This window comes from Harpia harpyja, chromosome 1 (genome assembly GCF_026419915.1).
Source record: "Harpia harpyja isolate bHarHar1 chromosome 1, bHarHar1 primary haplotype, whole genome shotgun sequence".
NCBI lineage: Eukaryota > Metazoa > Chordata > Aves > Accipitriformes > Accipitridae > Harpia > Harpia harpyja.
In genome coordinates this window covers 68908890-68925092 of record NC_068940.1, presented here as the reverse complement: position 1 = coordinate 68925092, position 16203 = coordinate 68908890, and the positions used below count along the sequence as shown (strand labels likewise).

Sequence of the window (16203 nt, the reverse complement as noted above, 5' to 3'; positions counted from 1 at the left end):
AAGGTCTCCCTACCATTTACTCAGGGAAGAAATACTGTTGCTTCTGGATTTTAAATTCATTAAAATCATTTTCCTATCAGATGGCATAAGTGTCTCCAAGCAAGAATGTCTTGATCTACTTTTTATTGTTACATTTTATGGGAAGAATACATTCACCTAAAAAGAGCATTTTCTTCCTTTTCAACCCTCTACTCCCCTCCACCAAACACAGTTAACGTGACAATGACAATTTTTTCTTGGCTCCAGCTTGGATCCCACTATAGAGTATATTTCTGGGATTTTAAAATAATCTAGATTAATAACTCAAGGTAAAGTTTGAACATTTATAATATAGAGAAATTCTTGCAACTGATCTACAACTCCCTTGCAAATGACAAGAAATAAGGCAAGTTTCAAGATACAAGTAACCTTCTGATTGTGCTTTTTGTATGACCTCAATATTGCAAGGCATGCATGCTCCTGAACAACAATAATAAAACAACATTCATCCATTTCTCCTAAATCTAGTTCAACCATTTGTACCAGAATCAATGCTTATTAAATTAATGCTTATTAGAAAAGATCTTACAGGATCAGACACATAACATTGAGAAAACTACTGCAAAAGCCGGTGGCAAGATTTTAATCCTCCTTTAAAAAGTATAAATGTGTAGAAACACTATGTTCTCAAGGAAAGTGTTTTAATATGAAGTCATGTACTGTACATCACTCAGTGCAACCTTGAATAGAACCACATGAAGTTGCTCAGAAAGATCTGAGTTTTATATAAAGTTGCACACCAATTTATTCAAATACAACAGAGCACTAATAATAAAGAACAACTTCTGACCATTGTGGCTCCTATTACCTTAAAGAAATGTATAAAGTTATATATTTAATATATGTGTTCGTTGAATAAATAGCACTCAGCAATGGGCAGAGGGTTGTAAATTAGTAGGCAGTTGGTTATCACTGTCACTTTAATCTGGCTTTATTCATCCACTTTCCATCTAATTACAAATGCTGGCCAGTCACAACAACCGAGAAATGCTGATACTTGCGTTGGAGATACAGTCCCTACGTTGCTACCTGTCGGCATCATCCAGTGTTATGTTCAGACATTCAAATCAGTATAACTTAAGAGTAAAAAGCACTAAAAATCTGTGAACTTCCTTAAGTTGTCCTAGAAACAAAGCATTCTCTAAGTCCCACAGTATTTCTTGGGGTGGAGGAGAGGCAAACAAAAGAGAGCCAAGGATAGCCATGAAATAGTGTTCCTTCCCCTTCAAGGGAAGTTGCAGCCAATTTTTTAGAAATTTTTTTTTTCCTTAAAACTTACTGGAACATTATCACAGCTCTGAACACACCAGAGACAACTGTCTGTGATGGTCACATCTATGGTAAGAGGGTCACTTGAAATGCACCAAAATATCATTACAAAGTTGTTTTTAAAAATATACCATTGACAACCTAACCGTTTCTCTCCTCCATGGTTTTATTCATTCAGAAACACTTAAGGCTGCCACTTTTAATCCTTTAAGAACAACTTTAACAAATTCTTATTTAACAAATAATTCTGATTTAACAAATTCTGATTAGCATTTAGGATCATCTAAGTTAGCAGTTGTCTCTTACTGAAAAAAACCCCCACAAATAAAAGTCTTCTGACCAGGTTCAAGTAATACCACTTGTTACCAGTGCGATGCTTCTGAAAAAGTTTGAAGGTCAACAAAACGCAGAAGAGCTGGCATATAATGAAAACTATGTAAGAAACATACATAATAGTAAGCAGGTAACAACAAAGGCAAGAAGTTGCTGTCCTCAAGTAGAATCATAGACTGGTTTGGGTTGGAAAGGACCTCCAAAGATCACCTAGTTCCAACCCCTCTGCCATGGGCAGGGACACCTTCCACTAGCCCAGGTTGCTCAGAGCCCCATCCAACCTGGCCTTGAACACTTCCAGGGATGGGGCAGCCACAGCCTCTCTGGGCAACCTGTTCCAGTGCCTCACCACCCCTTTTGTAAAGAATTTCTTCCTTATATCTCATCTAAATGCACCTTCTTTTAGTTTAAAACTAAAGGCCTAAATCCCTACAGGCCCTGGTAAAAAGTGTCTCCGACTTTCTTATAAGCCCCCTTTAAATATTGAAAAGCAGCAGTAAGGTCTTCCTGAGTACTGGGATTTCCAACCAGCGACGCTGGTTTCCTGGTTAAAATGAAAACGAACTATAAAGCAGGCACCAAGTACAATGAAAAAAGCTCTGCCAGACCTGGCTGGGCTCTGTCCAAGGGCAGCTCAGCCTTCAGAGCCACAGTGCCCCCAATGTGGCTCAGGAGGCAAATGGGGCAGCCTGGCAGGGGACAGGGGCAAGGGAGATACAGTGGACAAGGATCACTGCCAGAGGCAACTTGAACTAACAAGGATGTGAAGCAGTACCAATTTTGTCAAATGGGGACCAGCTACATAAAGTGGATAAATCCTGACACGATACCAAGAGAGAAGAAAGGATGTCTGAAGAGAATGGGCTAATAACACAGAGTAGTGCTACTCCTCACCCGGAGGATCTAACAGTTACCTAAAATAAAGCTCTGGGAATTACTAGTCCTGAGGTGACATTATGTACCCTTGTGGGGAATTGATATAATTTCATTTTAGTGCTTTGCAAAATAACTCTCAATCTTGGACCTGTTCTTCCACCCTTTGAAGCTGCATGTCCTGCAAGTTTTGGTACATCTGAGAAAAAAGTCCTTAGCTTATGGATATCTATCTCTATAGCCGATCTCTGCAATATAGCCATAAATTAAACATAAGTGCATGGACCACCCACACTGTAGGAATAACAATAACAGAAACATTGCAATGAATGTGTGTTGGGTTGTTTTTTTTTTAAAGACTTAAAATGTTCTGCTCATACAGATGTGTGATGACCTCTATGAGCTGTGTAACAGTGTAACAAATGGGTAATTTAGTTGCTACACAAACCACAGATTATTGTAGTGTTTAAGAAAAGATGCCATCTGTAACATGATTGCAAGTCACCAGATAGTGCTTTTTAGACTGATATAGAAGTTTATTTGAACTTAAAGGAAGTAACTGACAAATCATAAAATGCCACTATTCTAGAGCCTGTAAGAAAATACATAAAATCACTTAAAGATTTCTTTTTAGAAAGTACTGCATTTCAAATTATAACCACTTTCTGCAGTATTTAATTATCTGAGATATTTCCTCTGAAAAATACAGTTCATGTTTCCCGATGTTTCATAACCCAGTTTATAAAATGGAGACTTTAGAGCCAGGCTACAAGCCAACAAGTATCAACTATTATATGGGATTTAATTACTCCTTAAGTCAAAGGAACTATGTATAAAGCTATACAGTACTTTGGTTTCCTTATAAATTATTTCAATAGTGAAACTTGTTTGACCAGTTTCATTATTATGTCAACATAAAAAAATCTGTAACGCAAGAAATTGGGAAGTGTTAAGTAAAACTCCAATCTTGGAGAAGATTGGAATAATTTCAAACAAGGCGAAATACAGGAAAATAAATAACTGCCATTTAAAAATATTTTGTCTTCAAAGAAATTATTGGTCTTAAATATAGGTTTAACAAATTAGGAATAATAAGTAAAATACATGAAATGCACATTATCACTTTCCAGTCAAAGAATTCTTAACATGATTTAATTCAAAGTCTGAAAAATTTACAGCATACCAGTCCTGAAACAACTGTGTCAAGCTTACGATGAAGCAAGCACATGGATACATAATTTTAAAACAATTGTACACGTGTCTGAAATACTAGGGCTCCTAAAAAACGTCAATTGCAATGTTCTTTTCTAAAGCAATACTCATTGCTTTCCTTAATGAAATTTCTATTTTCTCGTTTTTCTAAGAAGAGCTGTAAGAGGCAAAACGGCCAAGGACAGAAGAGATTCACTGTTCAGCAAATGTGGGACAGGGAAAGAAAACAGGTGTATTTTGGCAGTCTATTTTAATCACGAAGACAGAGCAGGCAATTTCATTTTTCTTTCTTCCTTTCTCATTTTCACCCAGCAGCCAACAAGAAGCAACAGATCTATTGGTCTAATGATTTAATGCATACTATGTTATTGCATGGGTAAGTAAAATCAAGAGATGAAATGGAAGGTAAAGAGCAGCAGCCACAGCTTTGAGTTTGCATCTCAAGTATCAAGACTTGCCCATAGCATGGTCTACCACTGAAGAAGCATAATACCTACTTTGCAAATGAAAGATATCTGGCCGGTTACATGGAACCCCTGTTGCCTGAAGCTAGTCTTCTTCACTGGTCTGAATGCTGCCTCTGACACTTTGAGTGAGAGAGGAGGGAAGCATTACGCTACCCAATTTGGCTCACTCTGAACTCACCATGGGGTAGAAACCAACTTTGTCAAAAGCCTTAATAAATACTTAAAGAAAGATCTCCCAGGCTTGTTCATGAGTATGTAAATCTTGTCTTATATTAAGTGTACATTGAGCTAACCAGAATATTCAAAAGCTGCTATAGCAATTTTCAACAACAATTTTAACTAGTTTTTGAAAGACACAAATTCTCTAGTAATAGGGAAAAAGCTATTTTTATTAGTTTTTCTAAGTAACAAAATAAAGACATTCCCAAAATTATGTAGATCAGTACAATGAGTTCATTATAATTATTTACTATAGCATTATCATGTCATTTTTTAATTTCACAAAGTTCGATGCAATGACAAATGGTCTTGATATAACCTATAATAAGCAGTCTAAACACTTGAAAATAGTGAAACTGTATAACTACACATGCACACACAAAAAGACTAAGCCACCAAAAGCACAAGTCTTTACTTCTCAACTCTTTTTGACAGTTCCAAAATTCAGGCACACAGCCAGAAGAACTTTCTGCCCCATGTCTGGTCAGTAAAGAAATTGAGGTTAACCTTTAATTTTTAATGTCACCTGCAGCCAGTGACTGCTTTTTCTAATGCAAGTGACAGATAAACAGCAAAACACTCCCAAGATGATACACAAAGCACCACACACCATAAGTGCATTTTTATTTTTATACCAACTCAATTTCTCAAATGGATAACCAATGTTCCTACTAATTTACATTAAGAATTGAGTGAGGCATGAAAATTGTTCTGATGCATAGGCTCTATTTCTTTAATGTACTGCGTAGTGTTCTGTACTTTATTGCAACACTGGAAAAAACTAACTACACTTAAAAGGTACAAAAACTATACATACAAAAACATAAGCACATACATGTCTTAAAAAAATCACTTCAGAAAGGGTTTTAAATTATCCAGAGCAGTATGAAGGAAAAATAACTAAAGTCACTGATGGAAGTCAGTAAAATAAAAAAATTGTTCCTATTAAAATAAGTTTCCTGACCTTTAATCATTAGTACTTTAAATCTACATTGCGAGGATTTCAACTTTTAAATTCCTTTATATAACTCAATAGTATCACCTTAACATTTGCAAGGTAATTCCAAACTAAACAGAGGGAATATGGCAAATTGAGGTAATATAATCTAGCTATTTAAGGCAAAATTGGCAAGTCTTTAACAGCAAACACTGTATCATTACTAAACACTGCCATGTTGTTAATGTAAGGAGAGGTTTGAATTAGACAGTGAATTGCCCCTCCAGGTCGGGACTTAGGGCATATTATGGGAGAAAGCAAAGAAAAGCTCCCACTGACACTGTCTATGTTTCACCAGTTCTGTGGAAAGCAGACTTTAACACAGTCATTCGTCACTTTTAAAACCAAATACTACAGTTAATATTTTTACTTGTCTTTCAAAATTTAACATAGTAAAGTGGGGAGAAAAGCACCTAAGTTTGTAAAATAAGATTTTTTTTATTTTATTTTATTTTTTACAGAAAGGGTATTTAAAATGAGTTTTGGACAACTATAGAAAAGACATAACAAACATCATTTTTATATATGCTAAATGTGTAACTATGACATTAATGAAAATGAGGCAAACTCAGTTTGTTTTTTAAAAAAAAAAACATATAAAAAATAACTCACATAGTGGCAGGTGCTCAAACACAAAGAAGACAGCTGTCCTTAGAATGATATTCTCTGCACATTCGACAGTCAAGTAGCATTGGGATAAGGCCTAGACACAAGCAGCAACAAGGAAGCTGGAGTAGCAGTCCCGGTACCAGACTTCTGGAATTGACCTTTGGATGGAGAATAAAGATGCTTGATGAAAAAAAATGCTAAAAACATTTTAAATTTTTAGTTTGACCTAAAGCGATTCAAGTGACCTAAGGCATTGGATTTCTTCTGGAAATTTCCATATAACAAAAAGTCAAGTGACCAAAACTAGTATTTTTTTTCAAGTCAAATAAGTATTTCACATAATCATGTAACAGGAGAGATAGAAACAACATGTAAGGTAAGTCCACGTGGTTCAATTTATTTTTAAGGTGACAATAATGATAGAGAGACAACTCTAACCACTTGAGCATTATAAAGACTTCTTCAGTATTAAAGCTGAAATTTATATCAACACGCAATTCTTGGCTATTTCTCAGCATTATTTTCAATTCCTCTCTTGTGACTGAGCTTCTTAAAAACATGTATTTTACAAATCTCAGTAACTTGATATTGTTAGAAGTATTTTCTAGAAAGTGGTTAATTCATTATTAATAAGACCAAAAAAAATTATACAGGGTTCAATAGCACACTACCGCTGGTTATAAACACATTAAAAATGTTCAAGGCTATGGTTCTAAGAAAAATTTAACAAATCAAATTCCAGCAACTGATCAGCCATCTATCTTTTAACGCCCTTTTAACTGTTCAAAAATGCACTTGTAAATCAAGAAAAAAATCTTTTTAAAAAAATCTCTCTTCAAAACGTGTTTATGCAGAATTTTTCAACTACCGTGAGATAATTAAACTCTATTCACATAATGATGGGATACACTGTTATTTTAAAATAATTTTTCCTATTAGAACTATGCAAAGCTAGTAGTGTTGAATTGGAAAAAGCATCTTGCCTTTTTGAAAAGCTGGTACTTTATTCTGTTTCTACAGTGTTTCCATCAGAAAACTTAAGAACATAACCATCTAGACACATTTTTAAAAAAAAGCCCTAGAAGACACTGGTTTTGCAGGTAAGTACCCAAATAGCTCCTGTAATCCGACCACTGTTGTCAAAACAAATTAAATTGCATTCAGAAATAAACTATGGAAAACATACTCACTTTGAAGGAATAAATTTAGGGATTTCTTTTTAAGAAATTAAATTAAATACAATTGTCTACATGTGAGTATATTAAACAGTTCCAACTAAATAGTGGGTTGGGTTTTTTTTAATTTGGATTAGCATCCTAGTTGCAATATAACAGGATATAAATGTATTTTTATTCTAGAGCATACTTTGAGTTATTAAGCCTGGCATTAAATTTTGTAACAAGATGTAATATATCTAATTCAAGAGGGCTTAGAGTATTCCTGTATTACTTATTAATATGTTAAGTGAATGTTTGGACAATTGATTTCAACTAGGTTTTGTGACTAAAACATGTGACAAAATACAATTTTCAAATTACATAGTCCATTTGTCATAACTACTGCTCTAACTTCTATAGGTGTTAACAAATTAAGCAAAAAAAGCCGCACTGACTAAATAAAGGATGGTAGCCAATTCAGGATTTAAAAGCAACCATCAGCATCATTTATATATAGCCATTAGCTAAGTATCTTTACTGCCTTTCCTTGCTGTTCTGCTTTCCTATTTCCTTCTTTTGCTTTTTATACCCTCCTTCCTGCATTTTCCCCTTAAACAAAGCCTGCAAATAAAGAATAGTGAATATGTATATTTGAAGAGGACTTGCTACAGTGAGACCATAGTCTTGTACTGAAGTAAAAAAGAATAATAACAAATGTATTGCTCAAGTATCACAAGTCAATTCAGTCACAGCTGGATCCAATCAGTGACTGGTTTGCTTAGAAATATCAATGTATTTAACATACTAATCCTGTAAATTCTTACTGAAACAACAGAAACATTCCCAGCCAGTGGCTTAAATAATGTTTATGTAGCAAAAGAAATAGAAAATATTACTCTACATAAGCTCTGAAACAGAGGTGATGACAACATATTTCATACCAGTGCAGCACAATGATTTTGACATTATTCATACAGTTGCGATAATAGTTTGCAACAAGTTACGCTGTAGAACGGTCTCTATCCCTGCACTGATGTTTTCTGAGTTATAAATGAGTCGAACAGAGTATGGAGAATGGGAAGAGCATGTCTCCCCATTTAAGCATTTGGACTACCTGAAATCAAAAGACAGACTTACTGTGAATATGAAGAAACTGTATGAGTGGAAATGAAAAAGATGAAGATACGAATAATTTACTGAAATAATTTACAGAACAGAATATAGGATTATGTTAAGATTTGTATAACATGACACGAGATGTAAAGATTATTCTTCTTGAGAAGTAAGAGAGAAAGTAACTTGACTACATGAACTAGAGAGTATCAGTAAGCAGAACAGGAAAGAAACTGCCTGTATTTTAGCAAAAGTGATGACATCCTCATATAGACTGCTCACTTCATCTGAAGGATCTGTATTAGACATTCTGGAACTTACATGGGGACTACATAAATCAATACCATGGCAAAGGCAGACCATCTGCCACACTTCTTGAACATTATTTACAGAAAATAGTCTTCAAAATATGAATAAAGAGCTTTCCTTACTTGTGTAGATGCCTGCATACCTACATAGAATGGAGGAAAGCAAGAGTTCGGTATCATATCATATGCTAGTAGAAGGTTCCTAACAACCAAAGTTACTCCAATGTTGAAAGTAGGTATCAGGAAGAAAATGCAGATAATTTAACTTAAACTTCTAAATGGAAGTATTTAGGAAAGCTACATTTTGCAGCTAACAAAATAGGCCCAGTAGTACATATCCAAGGGAGTCTTTATGTTTCCCATGGTCCACTAGTCCTAAAACTATGCTCCTGCTTGGAAAATTGAGAACATGAAAACAACCCAATACTTTGCCACTTGTTCTCAGTAAGTCTTACTTCACTATCCTTTCAACATACATTAAACTAAAGCCAGTTAACGGGGCAGAGGAAGGGAAAGGGAGTGGAAACAGAAACTAGCTTAATTTTGCTATTCTCTGTTCTTCTTCCCCCAATACTGTTCCCCTCAAAAAGAAATTATATAACTAAGAATAAATGTAGCAAATCATATAAATTACCTTGATATTTCACTATTTTAGTAAATACATTTGATTCTCTTCTCATCAAAATTCAATGGTGTCTCAAAGACCTATGTTGGATCTAAACCTAATGTCTTTCAATTTACGTAAGTAAACTTTAGATTACGCTTTAATTTTGAATTGCCACGTATTACTTTTTTGATATCTGTCCATCATAATAATGTACCAGAATTGAAAACTAAAAATACTGAAACTGACATCAAGCTGTATTGAAAGTATTTCAGTAAGAACAATTCATTTAAAAACAGAATATGTGGCATGCTTAAAGTACGGAATTTTGTTACTGAATAGAGTCTAGGAATGTTCCACTTCTGCATTGCTTCTCGGGTATACATATGCACAAAAGAGCATTTTAAGATGCCAGAAGCTGAGTAAGATACTCACTTGTATAGGTCTATTAAATCTGTGAATGCAGGAGCTGCTACATTTCACAGTCTATTATTTATATGACAGAATGAAGATCTGAAAACATGAAATATAGCCTTAAATTATTCACTTATTCTTTTCACAAAAGGAGAAACCGTCAATCTAACACTAAAAGACTTCAAGCATATTTCTAAAGGTTTCATGAAAATTGCCTTATTTATCAAAACTTTATCCCCTCCGTTTGTTCATTAAATACTGTAGCTTTGCATTAAGGTCAAGCAGTGTCAACCAATTACTGTTGTTGGAAAAGTCCTACTTCCTTAATACTCAAAGAAACCATGGTATATAGTGAATTATTTTAATAGGCAAACTGAACACTGTTTACCCAAAGTACATTTCAACCATAAAAATGTATTTTAAGGGTTTCTATCAACAATCAATTATAGTACTATTTATTATCACAGCAGCATTAAGCATGATTCTTTGTCTGCTTAAATGCCAGCCTTAAAAAACAATACACATCTATTTTAGCATATTCAGCAATATTCTGTTCTTAGCTCATACTAAAGAAAAATAACAAAAATTAAGTGACCTATAAAGGAAACTGAAAGGTAAAAGATAAAACATTGAATATTAAAGAGACAATATCAATTGGTATAAACATTCTGGCTTCTGTCCTCATTCTCTATTGGTGGGCAAGGGGGTTTGGCTCAAATGACAGACCTGAAAAAATATCTACGCTGCTTTCGCCGCTCCTAATTTTATAGTTTTATTTTAGGGTAAAATTCTCCATCTTGCAATATACAAGAACAGCTGAACAACAGATCAATGATGGATTTTAAGTGGTTATGCACAAATTTATTAAGAAATGGCTAAGAAAAGGCCACCTATGGGCCATTATACCAAATACCAAAGCCAGTCATTCAGGATAAAAGGATTTCTATCATATACTTTGATGTAACAATTCAGGATAGAGTCCCCCTTGCCCTAATTCAATCTTTTCCCCAATCCATTTTAATGGCCTGTAGTTCAAAAGGCCACATGATGATTTTGGTATGTAATCACCTCTATCTTTACACTTCCCATAAGCAAAATTTTGCATCTCATTTCCCTTTGGAACTGACCTGTTTACTCCCATTCCACCTAGTACATAAGATATGATGAAAGAACACTTAATTTTCTGATGTTAACCTTTGAAATCTTACTGCTTATGAGCCCAACTGTGCCTTTCTGAAGTTACAAAACACGCAAAACCGAAGAAAATTTCTTCTGCACATGCTGTCAGCTTGTCTCACTAGAAAAAAGTTTTCATCCATGTCCTGTATCAGTGATCAATGAGACATACAATGACACAAGACACACATACCATTGCTACAAACAAGAAGGAGAGGAAATAACGTAACAAAAGGAATGAAAAAAAACCCTGAAACAAATCATGCTGAAGATTATGGAGGAAGAGAGATGCAACAGAGTAGGATCTATTATCTCATTATTTCTAAGAGATCAGAATAAAGAAAATCAAAAGAAGAAGAAAAAAAAAAAACCAAATAAACTTATAACAAGCCCTCTCCTGTCCCCCCAGGTGCAATAAGTCCCACCCACAAGTTCCAGTCTACCAGTGAAACCTGAAAAGATTTTAGAACCAATTATCGCACAACCAAATTTTAAGAAGAAGATATAAGAAGATAAAGAAAAAAAACATAGACCCCCTTCAAACTCATCTGAATTAATTCACTGGAAGGGTGTTAACTGGCTTCATGGATGAAAGGTAAAGTAGATGTGATACAAGCTTGAGATTAGAGAGATTTTAAACATATTCTGCACTGTTGTTGCCAATGTAACAGAACACTGTCCAGATATAATCACCACAAGTTGGACACAAAAATGATTAAAATCAGAGAGCAGTTGTTCTTGAAAAGAAATTTTCAACAGCAGTATCAAACTGGGTATATATTTCAAATGGATCTCAGAGACATCTGTTTAGATCTGTTTCTATGTGGTATTTTCATAACAATCCTAGTGACTCCAAGGCAGTGTGGTTATAAAATCAGCAGCTAATACAACACTGGGAGAAATTAGCAGCACCTCAGAGGACAGGATCTGATTTCCGAATGCTTTTGAAAAATGGGAGATATGGTCAGAAATCAAAAAAGACAAATCCGAAGTGCTACATTTAGAAAAGACGCATCATAGACATGAACACAAAATGGACCAGCAATTAAAACATTATGCAGGGAATCAATGGACAGAGAAGAATACAAATCAAAAGAGTAAATTTTGTGGTTTCTTTCAAAAACACATCTCACTGAAATAGGTTGCCACGCATGTGATATATATGTGGGTGGGTGTGTGCACGCATGTATGCACATGCATGTGAAGAGCTGATAATTACTTTTTTCAATCTCTTACTGTGCTTTATACAGTTTTGGACATCATAAAATGCCTATATTCTTAGAAAGATGTAGGCAAACTATGAAAAGTCAGCAGGAGCATGACTTCTAGGAGTGCGACTTCTAGGAGTGCTGGGGTATTTCACTCACTGAAGCTTCTCAAGAAAAGGTTTGATCAATGTGCTTGATCCTGCTGCAGGAAAGATTGAAAAAGATAGTAATCTGTGATCTTCCAGGCAATACATTCCTCCAATACCAGTCCACCTGCCACAGCCAGCTACAGTAAGAGACTGAAAAAAAAGGAAGGCTGCCTCTGTGCATCTTCAACAGCATAAGCTCTCCCATTTACCTCCTATCTTCAGACTCCCATATTAAAAACCATCACATCAACTTCCCTGGCTATCAGGCAGGTGGAGAGGAGATTATTACTCTGCATAGCTGCTTTTAAATTTCCTTAACATGCACCAATACTAGATTGAGCACATCTGTGGGTAACTTTTCCTGTTTTATCATTCTTTGGCTAAAATTACCTAGCATTTCATGTAATAAAAAAATCCATCACTGATCATTTTTATTTTCATGCTACATGTGTGCCCTTAAAAGGAGCATGAACAGCTTTGTATACAAAAACCTAATGCACAAATAATATAGTTAAAGAAATTATATCCTGAATTGCACAACACAAAACCAAAGTGTTTTTAGGCGGTCTCCTTTCCCTGTGCTAGCTTCTTCAGCCATTTCATGGATAGCTCTTAATAATTCCTTACCTTACGTCCTGTAATAACAATTGAAAATTGTTTGCAAAATGAAAGTGGCATGCTAATCAACAGCTCTTCTGTGAATTAGAGAACAATCTTCAGCTTTATGGGACATGTCATTTCAGTATAGTGGATCAGAAGAAATGGATCTTCTGTACTGATGAAACCATACTTGTGAGGATAGAGAGAATAAGCTCTGGTTTTCTAGATCCATCAGCAATACTGGATAACACTAGCCAGCAGTGGGAGATATGGAGGTGGGCTGTAAGATAAGGAACAAGCTAGAGGCAAGAAGAGCTGCTATAATTATAGCTGGGAACACAGAATTTGTTAAAGGAAGTCTACTGTATAATTACATTTGAAAATTTAGCAAGATGCCCAGAGGCTGGCTTGCAGCTGTCAGGAACTGGTAATGCTAGAGCTCTGCTCAGGAGGCAGCAACTACTCCAGCTAAGCACACCTCCCTGTAGTTGAGCCGACTTTGATAAAGCAAAGGAATGACTTCAGCTAAAATTAGTAAGATTACACAACACGTGAGATTATACCTATTCTCAGTAAAAAGTGTTCAGAGATTGGGCATTATTTTAAAGGAAATTAAATGTAAATCTGCTGGTTTTGATACTACAATAATTATATTTTTTGAATGAGTGATAAAGGTAGTATTTTGTGAATTGCATATTTTATTTATTAACAGTTAAAATTCAGATTTTTTTAAGATATTAATTAATAATCAAATTAACCTCAGGTTAATATCAGTTTGCATACAAAGTCATAGTTCTCACTTCAGTTTATCTGGCCCAATCAAATGAAAATGAATGCGTGAAATGCAGACAGAATGCAAGATTAAAAAAAAATAGAAATCTGTGTATCTGTTTCTTCCTTGGATTTAGAGCTGAAGTGATCTTGCTACTGAGAAAAAAACCAGTAAACTACAAACACTTACCCAAAGTGGTAACCTGCAAACAAACTGAAGTATGAAATATGATTAAGCCATTTTGGGAAAAAAGGTAGAATTAAACAATTGAAAAAAATTACTCACTTTATATGAATTTAATGATTCTACTTAAAAAAATTATATTCTGCTAATTCAAATATTAGCAAATTAAGTGCTGAGCATATTGGAAATTATCACCAACCATAAGTATTACTGGTGTTTACTTAAAACACATCTGGACAAAGAATTGGGCAAGAATCATAATACAGTCATAAATTTGACCATATTTGGAATTTTGGCAGAATTCAAAATTATGCCATCATATTATCATCACAAGAAAATAAAAAGCTCTAGAAGACAGAACAGAGACTGCAAGCCTAAAACAAGACTTTATAGTAGAATTATTTCTAAATGCTATGACAGTTCCTTCTCTTATTTCAGACGAAGTTTTATAAGAAATTTAAGTATATATGTCTACTTGGCATTATGGACTGTAAGGAGAGAAAACTGAGGGTTACTTCACCTTTAATTAAAGCAGCTACTGCTTTCATTTTGAATAGGTGAAGATTGAAGAAAGTGCTTAAATCCTCAAATAATGTCTAAGTGCCGAAATTGTCAGTACAGGCAGCACATCAACTGCTCCATATTTGCTCCATCACCCTAAAGATATTCTTGTTTGATGCCTCATTATTATAATCAGTTTAAATACTAGAGTTGTCTTTTCTACAGAAAGGTAGAAATATTTTCTAAGTATCATAAGCTTTGCTCACTTAGAAAAATGTTCTCAACTTAAGACTGAATAAAAGGTTCCTTTCTGTGCATCAAGTCTGGCTTTTGCTCAGTGTCAGCAGGACTGTAACAGGACTGCTTTTTGCTATCTACAACATTTCATTTGAAGAGGGGGGAGGAAAAAACCTAAAAAATCAGCTATTGTACACAAATTTCTCTCCTCTAAATTTTCTTTATATGAAGATGGACATTTGAAGGATGATCATTTCAACAAAAGAGGGGCACCTATTGAACATACAAAGTTTCAGTTTTGTTTGACTTTTAAAGATAATCAATCTTTACAATTTCATTTATTTCTTTGCTTTCATTTTGAAAGTAAAATACAGTCACTTGAAAAAGTCAAGTCTTTGAAAGACATACAAATTAAACGTGAGTACCTTTTTTAAAAAGAGAAATTAAAATTCATTTTGAAAGAAACTTCAGGAGCTCAATACTGACTTCAGACAGTGACATAAGTTTTATTCAAATATGACTTTTTCAGGACTGTCTGTCTAACTTCACATATTCTGAGCCTTGGTCAATTCTGGTTGCACAGATATTGCAAATGTAAAAGAACAATGTCAGGCTTCATATTGATTTCCTCTGCTTCAAGCATAATAGTTTCCTATGTTGACTTCTGTCATATTCATCTATAGTACACCATATAATGCAGTTTTAAGGACTGCAATGATCCATCCAGGAATGTAAAGAGAACTCAGTCTTTCATCTAAAATATTACTGTAGAAGAACAAAGGCATTTTCATGAAATAGTTAACCTTATGTATCAACAATTCCACAGTAAAATACCGGAAAGCATACTCCATTAAATTGCTGAGAGTTGCATGTTCTTGCTATTGCTCTGGACAAAGAAAAGCCTTTAAACTTCTTAATATTGATTTTGAAAGAAAAATAATGTCTTATATGGAATTTTTCTGTAGATTCTAATATGAAAGCACAGAAATCTATAAATCTAGGGGGCACTTTTACCTTTATTTTAATACACAAAAAAACCCCAAACATAAAAACAAAACAGAAGAAAGAAAAGTCAAAATGACCTTCCTTGCTAGTACATAATGCAAAATAAACACTGCTCACATTTGTAGAAAACGCACTCTTCCCAAGAACCTTTTAAGCAAAAAGCTTTGTATGGAAATAAAATTTTCTAATACAATTGACAAGTGCTAGTTCCTCAACTGCCAAAAAAATGAATGAAATCTGGCTGTGGTTCCAAGTAGCTCTACTTCTTCTGCAACGTGATGCTTCTATCATCACAAGTGTGGTGTGTGTTCAATACAGTTTTAACACACAGGGATGTACAATACCACACCTTGAATGATGAGTGCTGAAGACCAGTCCCACTAAAGCTCAAAGGCTGTGAATCAAAAGACAGCTTGCTGTATCTCTGCCAAAACTTGTTTTGACTCTGCGCATATCTGTACTTCTACATAAGAGACTATCCTGTCTTTTAGATTGTAACTATCTTGAAAAAGAATATTTGCCAGTTTTATGTTTTAGGCAAGGAGTTATGACTTCTGTTACTCTTATCACCACAGGTATCCATAACATATGATAATTTGTGTTTTCACCCTCTCTTACTAGCATGTCTCTATGTATCTATCCGCTGAATCCAGCAATTTTCAAAAAAGTTGTGCAGCACAACACAACTAGATAAGACATTAAGTCAGCATTTAGTAGAGTTTTAAGATGTATGACCATTTTTATGAGATTTAGGTTAT

The 16203-nt window shown here is 34.6% G+C and overlaps 1 protein-coding gene across 3 annotated transcripts in view; it reads right to left on the bottom strand.

Moving 5' to 3' along the window:
• The window catches only part of TBC1D5 (TBC1 domain family member 5), a 328358-nt gene that overhangs the window by 253840 nt on the left and 58315 nt on the right, over nucleotides 1-16203 (bottom strand). Inside the window, exon 3 of one of the 3 annotated variants that reach the window (XM_052798675.1) lies at nucleotides 6022-6176. The exons of the other annotated variants lie outside the window; for them this stretch is intronic. The gene's annotated coding sequence lies outside the window, so the exon portion shown is untranslated. The remainder of the gene's footprint in view (nucleotides 1-6021; nucleotides 6177-16203) is intronic. 3 annotated transcript variants of the gene reach the window in all.